The 9641-nt window shown below is 42.2% G+C and overlaps 1 pseudogene; it reads left to right on the top strand.

Annotated features, from left to right (window-relative positions):
- The first annotated feature begins 5384 nt into the window (after positions 1–5384).
- LOC105756240 (thymosin beta-4 pseudogene) lies at positions 5385–5820 on the top strand (annotated as a pseudogene).
- Positions 5821–9641: the final 3821 nt, after the last annotated feature.

Raw genomic sequence — 9641 nt, 5'->3', positions numbered from 1 at the left:
GGGACCAGTCCCTGAAGAAGAACATCACACTTGGTAAGGTAGGGGGTCAGTGAAAAAGAGAAAGACCCTCAAGGAGATGGATCGACACAGTGGCTGCAACAATGGGCTCAAGCATAACAACTATAGTGAGGATGGCACAGGACTGGGCAGTGTTTTGTTCTGTTGTACCCAGGGTGGCTATCAGTCAGAACCTACTCGACAGCACCTAGCAACAACAACAACAACACGTTTTGTTTAGCCATTCATCTTTTGATGGGCATTTACGTTGTTTCCACCTTTTGGCTATTGTGAATAGTGCTGCAATGAATATTGGTGTAAAAGTCTCTGTTTGAATCTCTGCTTCCAAGGCTTTTGGGTATATACCTAGGAGTGGAATTTCTGGATCATATGGTAGTTCTATTTTTAGTTTTTTGAGGAACCACTACACTATTTTCAGCAACAGCTGTACTATTTTGCATTCCCACTAGCGGTGGATAAGGGTTCCAATTTCCCCACATCTTTGCCAACATTTCTTCCACTTTTTTTTTTTTTTTTATCTTAGCCATTCTAGTGGGAGTGAAATAGTATCTCATTTTGATTTTGATTTCCATCTCTCTGACAGCTAATGATGTTGAGTATCTTTTCAGGTGTTTGGTGGCCATTTGAACATCCTCTTTGGTGAAATATCTATTCAAGTACTTTGCTCATTTTATGATTATGTTATTTGTCTTTCCATTGTCAAAATTTTACATATCTTTTGGTTATTAGATTCTTATCAGATATATAGTTTCTGAAGATATTCTTCTAGTCAGAGAATATCTTCTCACTTTTTTGGTTAAGTTTTTTGACAAACAAAAGTTTTTAATTTTTATGAGGTCCTATTTATTTATTTTGTCTTTGGCTATTTGTGCTTTTGTTATTATGTTAGATACCAACAGAACAATTCTTATTGGCATTTTGTGCCTCAGAGGGTGCAAGAGAAATATGTCTAGATTCAGCCTATCTCTTCATTGCTGCATCTAGGTGTTCACTTCAAGGAAGTATAACAGTTCACCTTGGAACTACCATACATAAACTAAACAGCTCTTTGGTCAAGTGAGATCTGTTTATAGGGCCCATCCAAGTGGCAGTAGGGCCTGGCAACCCCTGCAGTGGTTTCAATGTTGGCCCTAGGGCAAGAGAGGCTCCATGCTCATGAGAACCTCCTTGCATCCCATTGGTAGCATGTTCCTATATAAACTATGTTCATTTTGTTATGGAACTTTTCTGGGTATTGCCCTTTCTATTAGAGCATTTCTCTGACATCACTCAAGATATTATGGGTATTTTAGCTTTCAAGATTATTTTATGTCCTTTGGTCATAGTGACAGTCTCAGTCCAATATCATGGCTGGGTGGTGTTCACAGACTTTCAGCATAAGCCACAGTCTACACTCCACACAGGGTATCATACAGACGCTTTGTCTATACCAGCACTACAGCTTAAATTACTGACCTGAGTGGGCGCAGGCAATCTTACTGGTTCCCATTTAGCACGTGCAATTAATATTGACTGAAGGGCATATTTACATGCGTCTGTTCTGCAGTTCTAGGTAGAGGAAATGCAATATTCATCTGCATAGTACATTCATGTAAAGGCTTAATTCCATCAACTGTTGCATTTCTATATTTTCCAGATCTAATTGTAGCCAAAGTTAGAGCTTCACCAACAGGTTTTGGAACCACTGTGCATGGGGCTACCCTGTCAAAGAGTCCTAGAATCTTCTCTTTGCCACCCTCTGACCATTTTACCCATTCATATGCTTAAGTCCTTGGGTCCCCAGTAGGGGTTGATTCAAGACACCTGACCTCTCCTCAGTCTTTATCTTGATTAATTTGTTGGCCCTTTGCTCCAGGTGATACCAGGTTAGGCTTTTCATTGTCATCATTACCTTCTGGCTTTTTAAATTCCTCTATACTGGGGTGCAGACTTGTTTATGCCCCTTTAATATTGAGGGACAAGCAGGGGCTCCTATTGATCCACCCAATCTTCAATAATACTGCATTAAGAGCTTTGTTTCAACCCCAGCAATGTCCACCTTATTCATTCCATTTCTTAATAAACTTGTAAAGAGTTCCACTCTACTGGGATGAATTTCTTGACTCTTCCCTTTCTTTTTTCCCCCATCAATGTTTGCTTTATTGACTCCATTTATTAATAACTGCTTAAAAATTTCCACCCTGTTGGGACAAGTTCCTTGATTCTCCCCTCTGCATGTCCTCACTATTCTTCTGGGAATCAGTCTAGCCTTCTTTATCTGTTTTTTCAGCATAACTTTACCTTTTGTAAATGGCTCTGAGGCTGGTCAGATTCTGTAAGCCCGGTGTCAGGATCTTCCCCAACACATTCCTTTGGTAGAGGCCCTAAGATGAAGGCTCTAGTTTAGACTGACCAGTATCTAAGCGTGCCCATTTCTTACTTTCATTTTAGTTATTACAGATAATAATAACCAAGAAATTGCATATTTTTCTTTTTTTTTCTTGTTACTTTGCATTTCCTTATGCATCCAATGAGCCAGCTCCCCAGGGGTTAGATGCATCATCTCTAACCCCTGGGTTAGAAGAGAATATGAGCAACAGGGACTCTCATACACTGTTGGGTGGCAGGATAAATTTCTGAAACCACTTTGTAACATAGTTTGGCATTATTTACTGAAGTTGAACATATCCCTACTTAAGACCCAATAAGTTCATTCATAGATCTATCCAAGAAGTCTTACATAATTATGAAATGAACAAACTGCATGTTTGCAACCTGGATGAATCTCACCAACATAATATTTACTGAAACTAGCAAGACACACATGAACACTTACATACACACAAATCATAGGTATGATTCTGTTTATCTAACTTTCAAAACAGTATAGTATAGTACAGTATGGTACAGTATAGTATAGTATTTAGGGATATATACAGAAGTGGTAAAACTACAAAGACAACAAAGAAACTACTATCACCAAAGTCAGTATAAGAGGAAACTCAAAGGGGGAAGGAGAGAGTAGTGGTCCAGGAGGGACACAGGAGGGAGTGGTGGTATTTGGGATACTAGCACAATATTGCTTGGCCTGGGTGGTAGTTACAGAGGGGTTTGCTTTATAATTATTCTTTAAACTGTAATTCTGTTATATGCTTTTATGCATATATATTATATTTAACAATAAAAAGAAAAATAAATGACAGGAAAATGTATTCTGACTTTTTAGCTTATAGTTAATAGTCAATATTATCTTGTGTAGTCTTTCCCCCTTCTTGTTAGGAGCCCTGGCATTTTAAGTTTCAATATATTCCTAATATAAGGCCTGCTGACAACTCAAGAGAAAGTAGAAGAGCATGCAGTAATTATACTGAGCATTACAGACTATTCGTATTCTCAGCAAATTCTGGTGTGATTAGGATGTCAAGGGAGTGTGCTTTAAATTCAGAAATCATAAGCAGCAACTTAACTGTCTGACAGGGCTTCTTGTCAAACTAAGTGTCATTCCTTGTCTCTGAACCCTACTATTCATACTGACAGTGGAGATAACCAAATGCCAAATAATCTGACGTCATACAGGATAGGTTAGGAAGTAGCCTTTATTGGAGAAAGGGGAAATTTCAATACACCAAGGGTCGGCAAGAAAATCAAAGGCATGTGTCCCCCAATTCCCCCTTATCCCACAGAGAGGTGGGGCTTTGTTAGGTCTTTGGACCAGGACTGAATTTCTGTGGAGGGACTTTGTCCTGTTTTTCTACCTTTTTATAGTAGTTAAGAGCTCATCTGCTAACCTAAATGTCGGCAGTTCGAATCTACCAGCTGCTCCTTGGAAACTGTAGGGGGCAGTTCTACACTGTCCTATAGGGCCACTATGAGTCAGAACTGACTTGAAGGCAACTAGTTTGTTTATTTGTTTTTGGTTTTTGATCGGGCATGCTTGATGTCTGTGTGTTTCTCACAAACCGGGCTGGGTGGCAGCTATTTACAGGCAGTCAGATGAGGAGCTATGCAGAACTCGGGATCCTTGGGGTCCGTGGGAACTTAACAATGCTTCCTGCTGGCAGGAGGCCACCAGCTCTGTGGAAGCTGAGCTTGATTGCAGTTCCCCTCTGTCTGGAAGCAAGGAGAGTCCCAGGTTCCTGGCTAGCCCAGATGGAGCTCTCAGAGCCACTTTTGCACAAATCTGCTCAGTGCACCATAGTTACTCTGGCTTGAAATTTTAAGAATGATCTGCCTTTTACACATAACATCTAACATATATATTTTTTCTGCTCAAAAATATACGTTACTTTGGGGGGGGTTAATGGTGATGGAGACATCACATTGTTTAAGGGTAAGGTTGCACAGCTGATTATTATAATTGCTGTCAATAAGTTGTTTGCCTGTAAAAAGTTGAATTGGTGAAAGTTGTGTGATATATGTACAACAATGACCAAAAAGAAGTGTAGCTGCTGAGGCTGCTTATGTACAACCAAACACCTCATAGGATTTGATTCCTTAGTTTGGAGGTATATAGTCATGATTTCATGGGACGTCTTAGTTAATTGGCCTAATAATGTGTTTAGTGCTTCTGTTCTACCTCCTAGTTCCTTGTGTAGTGCCTGGTGCCTTAAAAGGTTGCAAGTGGACATCCAAGGCACAACAATTGGTCTCTTTCACTTGGAGCAACAGAGGAAGAAGGAAAGTTAGCAATAGGAGGAGGATGTGGAATGTGTGTCTAATTGCCTCCATGAACAACTGTCTCCTTTGACATGAGACCAGAAGAACTGGATGGTGCCCAGCCACCATCACTGAACATTTTGATCAAAGATTCCATAGAAGGATATTGATCAAAAGGGGGAAAATGCAGAACAGAATTTCAAATTCCTATGGACTCTAGACTTTCTGGAGCAATGGAGGGTGGACGAACCCCTGAAACTACTGCTCTGAGATCATCTGTAAACCTTAAACCTAAAATATCCCCTGAAGTCATCTTAAAACTGAAAAATAGTTTAGCTTAACTAGTGAAAAAGGTCTGCCTTGAGTATTATGCTCTTTTAAGAATTATCTGTATGAGATCAAATTGACAAAACAACTTGAAAGAATAGATAGGAACTTTAGGGGGTAATGAGTTTATGTTAATGGGGGAGGAACAACTCAGAAAAGGAGGATGAGAATGGTTGCACAACTTGAATAATGTACTGTATTTTTATGTCTCCGCCGCCCCCTGCAGGCATTCTCACAAGCACCCTATGCCAATTTTTCTTCACAGAAACATGTAAAAAAAAAAATTGGCATAGCAACGCCTATTAATATACCTTGTGGGTGGAGGGGGAAGCCCGCAAACAAACACAGAACGTATGCGTTATTTGTGTAGAAATACAGTAATCAATGTCACTAAATTGTACATGCAGAGACTGTTGAATTAGTATATGTTTTGCTCTGTATATTCTCAACAACAACAAAATAAATAAAATTTAGAAAAAAAGAAACACTATAAAGTTCTTCAGGTTAAGGGAAATGACACCAGACTGACACTTGTATCTTTAGGAAGGAATGAAGAACACAGGAAATGGTAAATACGTGAATAAATAGAAAAGACTATTTCTTTCCTCTTAATTTCTTTAAAATACATTTAACTTTAAAACAAAAATTATACTGCACAGACTGGACTCTGCTCGCTTGAGTGCCTTGCTCGCTTTCTTTGCAACCATGCCTGACAAACCCAATATGGCTGAGACTGAGAAATTCGATAAGTCAAAATTGAAGAAGACAGAAACCCAAGAGAAAAATCTCCTGCCTTCAAAATAAACAATCGAACAGGAGATGCAAGCAGGCGATTTGTAATGAGGCAGGTGCCGCCAGTATGCACTGTTCATTCCACAGACATTGCCTTTTTATTTTACTTCTTTTAGCTGTTTAACTTTGTAAGATGCAAAGAGGTTGGATCAAGTTTAAATGACTGTGCTGCCTCTTTTCACGTCAAAGCACCAAGAACTACTAACAGCAAAGGCTGCGCCTACCGCTCACTCCAATCGGCCTGTCTAGCTGGCAGAGAAGGAAAAGAATTTCTAGTTTGTTATTTTTCGTACTTATCTGTTCTTAATCACAATTCCCAATTTTAACCATATTTTATTCTTGTTCTTTAATATTACTTACTTGAGGATCTTAAATATACTTAAAGTCATTTTTGTGTTGTTCTGTTCGCATTTTGTCAGTGTTAAATTTGTGTCTTGATTGTTGCATTTGTTGACTGTCTTATTTATCAGACTTTCTCATGGCTTTGGCATTTTGAGCTGCAGACTCATTCTGAATGGGGCATTTTTGATCTCTTTCACCCTGCACTCAGTTCTTCGTAGGCAGCGATTGTGTGGCTGCTTCCTCTTCTCTTCCAGGGGCCAGCTTGTACATTGTTAGCTTTGGGCCTCTTGCCTGGGTGACTTGGGGATAGCATGGACCTGGTCATTGAGAAATGGGTGGTCCAGCCCATTTTCAGGTGGCCTGGCTGTCTGCACCCCCCCTACTGCCCCAGCAATCTGCTCTCTTCAGGCACAGTCCTGAGCAGCAGTTGCTGCAGATATTTTGGCCTCTTTGCATAGGGGTAGATTTCTTGTTTCAGCTCCTGGTTTCTTGTGATGAGCTTGGCTTCAGTCCCCTGCCATGAAGGAAACTCTCGGTGCCAGCTGACCACAGCGGTCAAACGTCTGGTGCTTCAGCCTGTTACCAGTCCCGGAGCTCAGCAAACCTGTAGCTTCTGTCCCCATCACAGTGTGTCCTCATCCTGCCAACTTGCAACCTCTGTCCAAAGAATAAATATGTTCATGTTGTTTTGAACATGGTGATAACTTTAAAATAATTTTAAAACTATTATTATTGTTGGAATGGAGGATTGGAGATTAAATTATGAGCCTCCAATGTCTTCTAACATATGACCTGTGGTTGTATATTATATTTTAATCTTATTTTTCAACAAGTTATTTCTATCTCCCCAAATTTTATTCCCTTCAGATACCTAGCACAAACACCGAATACCCACTGACATCATTTATTTGATTAATAGATATTTGTTGACTGTTCACTGTGCTTGTTAAGGAAATAAATTGATTAGACTTTTTGCTTCGCCAAAAAAGACATCATCATAAGATGTCTATTCCCCGGGCTAGAGAGAGGAGGTGAACCTGAGAACTTAGATCACAGATGCCCTGGGAGCCAGCGTCGGTTTTGGTGCTGAGCCTGGGTGGATATCAGTTCTGATTCTTTATCTGGAACTCTAAAATTCTTGCCTAAGAGCAATTTTACCTCTCCAAGAGGGGTGTGGGGCTTTTCCCTGATGGCTTTTTTCATGAGAATACAGTAAGAGGAGATTGTGCATCCAATGGACAAGATCTGTTCCGGCTTCTTCTTAGTGTGCCCAGGGCATCCTCCCGGCAGCCCCTCTAGGCACAGCTAAGACGGCAGAGCTGCGGTGGGCCAGGCTGTCTCCACGCTGTGCACTGCTGTATCCTTGAGTCCTTGAAGCAGTGCAATGAGACAGGAACTGATATGGTTCGTGTTTTATAGACAAGGAAGCTGAGGCACAGAGTGAAGGGATTTGCTCAATTTTCGTAGTTAATGGGCAACAGAGCCTTCCTCCTGGTGTCATCTGGGCTCCTTCCTGCTCTTCCCACGGTGGCTTCCATGGAGGTTTTCCTAGTCTTGGGGATGAGGGGCCTGAGGCTTCTTGCTTGGATGTCAGGAATCGCTCCTGCACCTCCCAGAAGCTCAAGTCATCATACGCCTCCCGACTCTCAGATTCCCCTTGCTCTAGCAGGTGTGTGTGTTGGGGCAGGGGTCCGGCTGCTAGCTCAGGAGCAGCCAGAGCTTCTGGAAGGAAGAAGATGCTCCGCGGATGCCCTTCAGACTGCCTCGGCCCTGCAGGGCTTTGGTCTCTGGAGCTTCATCCTTTTGTCGTGGACATTTCCAGACCTCCAGTTCTAGAGTTCATAGACATAGGATGGAGGCCCCTCCCCAAGTCTGTGGTTCTCCCTAGAGAGAGCAAAGCACAACTTGTGACTGCGTTTGTGGGGCATTAACACTGTTGACAGTTGCTATGCACTGGCAGCCATGCCAGGCCCTCTTGCAGATGTTGTCCCTCTTGCCCTCACAATCACGGCTCCTGATGGCGCTGCCTTCCCAGCGCTGTGAAGCAGACAGGACTCCAGAGCGTGCCACACTGACCACTCTCTGAATGCAAACAGATCCATGTCGGTAGTGCTTGAGAAAGTGCCACCACCCACCACCCATTGCCGTTGAGTGGATTCTGACTCATAGTGACCCTATAGGACAGAGAAGAACTGCCCCATAGGGTTTCCAAGGAGCGGCTGGTGGATTCGAACTGCTGACCTTTTTGGGTAGCAGCCTTAGTGAGGCAGGCAGCCTCAGAGCCCAGCCCTTCTAAGAAACATCTGCTCTGGCTTATCCTCCTATACAAAGCAGAATAAACTGCACATTCTTCTGAAATTGTCCTTGACAAGATAACCACAGAAAGGGCCATAGATGGCCTCAACCCGCCTCTGGATGGAGACTTAACATCCTAATGAAAGAAAATCAACCTCTTCCTCCATCCTGGGGGTATTGAACCCTTGTCTAAAGAAAATGCATAGTCATCCCCAAGCTTTGAGTGCCTGTATGAAGGTCAGTCCTGAATATTCATGATGAAGTTGCATTTCCTTGTCTGCTCTCTGTAAAAGCCCACCTCCCCAAGCTGCCTGCTAGCAGTCTTGGAGGCAACAGCCCTGGTTACTCCTTTCTTTGTACAACGAAATAAAGGCGTCCTTCTGATCTCCCACCTTGGCCTCTTGTTTATTGGCTATAACAAGTCATGCCAAGCAAAACCTGGGGTCTTCACCTGGCAACATTAGCTCTTAACCACTGTCCACCGGGCTCAGTTCCAGTTATTTCCAGAGCTATGACATTTCTGACAAAAGGGTGGCTTATTTGCTTCTTCTGCCTTGGAGTGGATATTATGTTCTCTTTTCAAGTACCTGCCTGGAGGGACTTAACTGACTGCAAGTTAGTAAGAGTCATATTTAAAAATTATAAAGTGAGGCGATTAAAAAGACTATTCAATTTACTCGCTCTCAGGAGCTGAAAGAAACCCTGGGACCATCTATTCACCCTTTCATTTTACAGAGCACAGGAGGATCCAGATAAGCTCTTTCGAGTCACGAAGAAGAAAGGTTTGTGGCCCTTTCTAGTACTTACACAGCTTCCTTAGGGGGAAACCCTTTCTAGTACATCACACAGCTTCCTTAGGAGGAGACCTTTTCTAGTACATCACACAGCTTCCTCAGGGGGAGATCCTTTCTAATACATCCCACAGCTTCGTTAGGGGGATACCCGAAGAAGACAGGGCTTGTGCTTGCAAGAGAGCCCTGCAGGGGAAAAAGCGGGCTGCAGTAATTATTTTTGAAACGAATGGGTAACAAAGTTAGACGTGGAGGCATTTTACATAAAACAAGATTATCCTTTGATCACGGCAAACCATTCACAACTACCAGATAATATTTAAAAATAGAAAGCTACGGAAATATTATTTCTGTGGCTTCCTGCCCTTCTTGTGTTTTCTGGGATGACCTCCAGGTTGGGCTGGGCTGTACAGGTAAGGGCTGACCAGGTAAGGACTGTAC

This window comes from Trichechus manatus, unplaced genomic scaffold, assembly GCF_000243295.1.
Source record: "Trichechus manatus latirostris isolate Lorelei unplaced genomic scaffold, TriManLat1.0 scaffold00038, whole genome shotgun sequence".
NCBI lineage: Eukaryota > Metazoa > Chordata > Mammalia > Sirenia > Trichechidae > Trichechus > Trichechus manatus.
This window is presented reverse-complemented; position numbering and strand designations above follow the sequence as displayed.